This window comes from Aplidium turbinatum, chromosome 2 (genome assembly GCF_918807975.1).
Source record: "Aplidium turbinatum chromosome 2, kaAplTurb1.1, whole genome shotgun sequence".
Taxonomy (NCBI): Eukaryota; Metazoa; Chordata; class Ascidiacea; order Aplousobranchia; family Polyclinidae; genus Aplidium; species Aplidium turbinatum.
In genome coordinates this window covers 55,969,623-55,975,945 of record NC_137473.1, presented here as the reverse complement: position 1 = coordinate 55,975,945, position 6,323 = coordinate 55,969,623, and positions in this window count along the sequence as shown.

Below are 6,323 nucleotides of genomic sequence, written 5' to 3'. Positions count from 1 at the left end.
TAGTCCGATTTGATAGAGCTCTTTGTCTAATTGAGCTGGTTTGATGTGATAGAGCTCTTGTCAAAGGACGAACAAACCATTTTATTTTGTGTTCCCTTTTTCTTATTTACTTCGGGAGCAGTTTAAATGGAAAATTACAATTCTTTGGGAAATTACGCATGGTTTGAAATGGTTCATTTTAGTTAAAGAAATGGAATTTATATGATGAAATAATGGATCGCTACAATGTCACTGATGCAGGCCCGACAACAACAATCCAGAGAACGGAAACAACAATCGGAAACACTACCTCGTCAATCTCGGTGATCGGGCCTGCATCAGTGACTCAAAACCTCTACAAGTGTGTGAAACTGCTAGGATTAAGCTTTCCCAGTCTGGGGATAAAAATTCAATTACCTGTAGATGTAATTTTTCCCGAGCACAGTGTGTGGGTCGGTGGACAAACATTGCAGGCCGAATCAGTCCAGCGGGTGTAGTAGCCTAGTTTGGTGACCCCCCTCTAGATTGAATTATGCTTTAAAACCTTTCAAAGAAACTCTGTGTCACGATTTCTTTCTATCTCTTACCAGAAAAGAGACTTGGAAAGGTTCAATGACGTAGTTTATTGGGTTATAACCGAAAAGCAGTCAATTAAATTCACGGATAGTTCTACTAGTGAAATGATGAAAACGCTTGAAGGACTCCAACGAATGGTTCACCACTTCCAGCAATTAATCAAAGTAACAGTAAACAGCAATAGATTGCAACGCTTGCGGCTTTTGATCGAGTTTAACGTGATCCACTCACAGCTTCTCATACGATTCTAATTTCAATCAGAAATTATATTAGCATCAACTTTGCTTTTCTCGTATTTAATAACTTCAACTCTCGATCAACAATAATCTTTGCGTCTATTAACAACTGCTACTACTAAGTTACAACAATGATCTCTCATCACCAACTCATCATAATAACGATTCATCATAATACCCATTACACAAATTACACCACTATTTATAGAAGATTTGTTCGGTCTAGTAACTTCGAGAAGGTTACGTAATATTACATCATAGGACACAAGGTTCTGTCAAGTTGCATTAAGTTGTAAACAAGCCGAAGCTTCTAGATTGTGACGTAGTAAAATGATTCCAGAAAATGCATGCATAATAATGATTACGCAATCAGTGATCCATTGGTAAACAACCTTGTGACATCATGACAAACGATATTGGCAATTTTGAAAGCAACAGAATGTTCCCGATTCGAATCTTACAGAGTGATCTAGATTACGTTACAACGATTTCACAATCAAAGGTTACAACTGGTCATAACCGATAATAACACGCCGCTCACGAATTTCATAATTAAAAGAGCGCGTGTGATCAAGATACAAAGCAAGCCATTGCGAGGCAATGCACATTGATTGTGACACTCTGTGTTCGGCGTGATTTAAATGTTAAAATAGTTTGGTCCAAATGTATGTAGGCTAATGCTTTCCATAGTTTCCTCTGGCGGGCTGAATCGCAACGATCGCTTCTAGCATGTCTAATGTGAGCTAAAGCCCAGCTTGGTGTTATTGGCTTCTCTGTTGGTGTGATGATGGATTAATGGATTTTAGAATGGTTTTATAGAAGAACTAACATTCGTGTGGGCCAACGGCTGCTCTTGGCTGACGAAGGAGGCGATCGCCCCCTTAAAACACAGCAAAGTAACTTTATTCATGGTGTAGTTACAAGATAGGATTAAGCTACTGTTAGATCTACACATCAATCATTTTGTTTTTTGCAATCACTGCCCTCCCTCTCAGACTACTACAGCTGGATCTGGCGATGCTTACGGCCAAGAAAGAGGGTGTGCACTGTGCAGTGGCGACTGGTGAGTTATGGAAATGGGGGTGCTGCGTGTTCGCCGAAAGCAAATCCAACAGCGGGGGGTTTGGGGAGCCTCCCCCAAAATCTACGATGATGTATGAATCTATGATGATGCAATTAAGGGCTGTCCATAAAAGACATCGGCAATCAAAGCATGAAGGGTTGCAAACTGCGGATTTTCCTATGGCACAGTGCGGATTTTCCTTTGACCCAAACATAATATTTCGTTCTTCTGCTGCTTTTTTATGACAATTGGGGAGAAATGAGAAGATAAATTATCACCAATTAGGCTACTGCTTTATTTCCCTTTTTGTTTTTAACATTGGGAAGGAAAACTTTGCAAATCCAGTTTTTTAAAGTTCTGGAATCAAAACAGCCACTGGGTGTTGCATCATACCCCGCTCCTTCTGGACTCCCCTCAGTCCAAGAGGAATCTATATTTTAGCCTTATATACAACCATTGGAGGAAGATACTCTCCAGCAGCATTCCCACGAAACATCACACTAATGGATTCTTTAGAATGATCAGTTTGTAGTTGGATTCGGCGGGGACCACTGGGGACCACTATAATTCTGTTTCATCATAATTAGATGACGAAACAGAATTATACAAATGGTCTTCATCGCAATGTTATTTCAAGATTATCAAAATACTCGTTCAGTATTTCTGCTGACAGTTCAGCATACTTGCTTCGTTGTCCATTAATCTTTTCGAAAGGTTGTGGCGTACAATGAATCCATCTAGCCAATCCTCACAAGGTAGGTTCTTTGTGAATTTGGCACCAACGATGCCACGAGCATCCAGGTAAGTTTTCACTAAATTACGAATGTACTTTAACCTTGTTCTTCAAAGTACCAAATGGTGTGTTATTTAGCTTGAAATCTTTTCGGATAGAGAGAGCAGCTCCACTATGAACTTCTCGAAATGCTTTGAATAACGTTGCTCTGAATTGCCCCTGAATGTAGAGCAGTGCTGAAATGCGTTGCTCAAGCGCACATCCTGAGAGCCGAACCAGCGCCGCATGATCTTGAGTCGAGCGCGTAACCACTGAGCTAACATGGCGGACTTATGACTTATAATTTTATGAACAATTTGATGACAACAATAGCCTAACTAATTTGATAATTCAGAGTTGTATTTTATTTATTTATTTATTTGGATTTTGTTTCAGACACAAGTAGAATTGGTCCATAGGACACACAAAGAAAACGAAATACAATACCACACAGACAACGTGTAGGGTTTTTAACTATCTTATTGCCCCCAATGTAGGGTTTGGCCTAACTTACCACCCCAGCGTAGGGTATGTCTGTCTAATTTTCGTAAATTTTGTTAAATAAAATAAAAATAAAAAGATAATTTAAAAGAATATTGAGAGACTCTGAGTCTCTAATAAAAAAGGATAATTTAGGCTTTCTGTCTAGTCTAGGGGTATGACTTCCTACAAAAAAGCAAACGAATTAAAAAGAATTGGACATTTTTATTTAAATCAAAGTTAAAAATTCGGGAAATTGAAAAAACATCTAATTAATTTAATTTATTTCAACCGGTGTCAGAATAGCGACATTCTCCAGTTGTGAATTTTAGTTCTCCTGTTGTTCAGTCTGTTCGCTTTGCAAGTCTGTCTCTGAATTTCCTTTTGTTGGTTTTGTTCCCGTTCTCTATTTGTAACTTTATCATTGCTGTTGTTTTCCGACAAAGAAAAATAAATTGAATTGAATTGAATGAATGTTTTCATTTGTCAATTCCCCGCTTATTTCATAATGTGGTGCTATTTTATCAGTAGCCTAATAGCCTATCGTGAGAATTATTAAGCAAAACCAGTTACACAATTATAGCGCTTCAGAAATACGATTGTGGTGAGCTAATTCTGTGAGAGTGGCATTTCTGGGAAAGCGTGACCTAGATTCCGTGAGAACAGAATTTAGGTTTTTGAATTTGCATCATTGAAATGCATTTTGCAATACTGATAATTTCGGTTAAATGTTAAAAACATAATTTTGTTAGTTAAAAACGTGGTAGGGTACATGTAACAAACGAGTAGCAGCTATCGGTACTACACAAATATTAACCACAAGTTTCAGGCTGGAGAGCACGATCACGATGCTGGAAGAAAGCAGAATGATAATAACACTCGGAATTCATCAAATGCTGAATCCACGTATTCGATGTGTTAAAGCAGCGATCAGTAAATTGATATATACTTTTACGAAGGAGAGCATGAAACGTCATAATTTTGTTAGTTACCATCACAGAGCTTAGGCTATACGCCTCGGAAGATAAAATATAATTCTATAGCTGTTATTATAGCCTACGCTACACGTAGACGGTTGATACTGTAAGAAAAATATTTACACCACAGCTGAGAACCATACATTGGCATACAGTAGGATCGAAATAGTACGTTTTTGACAGTGGTAGAACACCTGATCTGAATCTTGCTCTCAGCATATTGCCAGAGCAGTAAAGTGACCGGAGCTGTCTTTTTATGTCTTATCATCAGACAGCATGTTAGCCTATTAATCACAATGCCCAAGTAGCCTACTTTACTGTCGTTTCAAAATGAATACATGCATCACCCAGATAAACAAACGGTTGGAAATCAAGTTTTAAGAACTTGGTTTTGAACATAACTCCAACCGTTTTATTACAATTAAATATAATGTCATGCAACATAGCATAGCCTACTGCTGGCACACATCAATAATTCTTTGCAGGCCCTTAATACTGGGTGCAAAACAACACACATCATCTGCATAAATAATGTGATTAAGGCAAGAATTCCTAACATAGCATCCTACGGCAAGGTTATTCAGCTCACACGACAAATCATTCATGTAGCCTACAAAGCAAAAAATATGGACTTAATACACCACCCTGTCTCACCCCATTAGACACATGGAATGACACATTAATGATAACTAATCATATTTCAGTTCAGCACAGGCAACTTTTTCATATGGCCTATAGTTTCCATACTTTGAAAGCCTACTTCTTGTCTTCTGTGAAAACGATATTTTTTTGTCCTGATTTGCAGCAACCTCAGGCTTGGATTCTTGATAGGCTATTAGGCTATCATTTCTCTTTGAGTCCTTGAACAACTTTGAAAATCTTGATTTTAAAATGTTCACAATCGAATTATCTTCTTCATTTAACTAAACTTAGTTTATCTCCAGGTCTCTATTTATCACGAATCCAGTTTTTAAATTTGAACCCCGAGAGCGAAAACTTTGCTTCTTAATTTCGAATTTGCATTTAATTCGCCAGAAAATTTTTCACTTGTAACTTCTGTAAAACTTTTGGAAAGTGAAATTGATTGAACAAAGTTTATTTGAATAGAAGTAGTATGTCAATATTTTACTATATTCAATTATATCTCTATTTTTATTTTATTTTTTTCTGAATCCGTGTGGTCTTACAGAGCCGGTTTCCTGCAATTTTTATTTTTCTGAGTTTTTTATGACATCATAACCAAGTTTTTGAATGTGAGACTCGCAAAGTAAAAACTTCGGGAAACTTGTCACTTTTTGAATTTCTTTTGTGCTAAATCGCCCTTGTTGCTCTTGTAAGTGTTAATTGTAGGTCTATTTTACAACAGACGAAATAAAAGTTTTCTTCTTTCGCTTTCTTTTCTAGGTTTGGTGGCTGTGCATTTTTAAGATTATGTTTTTTAAACATTGTTTTATTGATGCATATTTTATATCTTTTGGTTTTGTCATCTTTCCCTTTTGTTGGTTTTAAATTTCGTATCCTTCTGTAAATTTTCGCGCCTGCAATGGAAAATAAAATTGAATTGAAATTGAATAGCATGGGAGAAAAAAATGCATCTGTGAAAGTAGGTTATGCTGGGAATCCAAAAAGCGTCTGGCAACGCTGATAAATGGGAAAAAATTTGTCATTTTTTGAAGGTATCATCAAGACAAGAGTTTTGCTTGTTTTAAGAGTCAGTGATGACACTTTGGCAATTTGAATTCTCAAAACTATCATTTCAAAGAAATATAAAGTAAATTTAGCTTAGATTTCAAAATCAAAATTATATCGGCCTTAGCATAATATGGGTGGTTTAGATCATGATCTTGTAGCCTAAGTTGGTGAAGCGTAATCACATCTTCCTCCCACCAGTGCTCATTAAGTTGGGATTATGAAGCAATTTGTCAAGTCATTGAATAATAATTGTAGGTTACTTGTTTTCTATTCATCCATATATCTCTTAAACATAAAGCAGGAATTTTCCTGGCCTTAAGTTTGTTAATTGACGCTAATCTGCATTTTGTTTCTCATATGACATGCCTGTAGCTGCTTCATGTTCAATTGTTCAATGTTCATTTATTGCAGTAGTGCAGTGTTTCCAAAACACTTTCGGCAATTATCTGAACAATGCTTATCATGTATTGCCTTCAATATTTTGCTTAAATAGGTGCAACCTATTTTGTAAGATGCAAGGGACAAGGTGAAATGGAGAAAAGGGATTA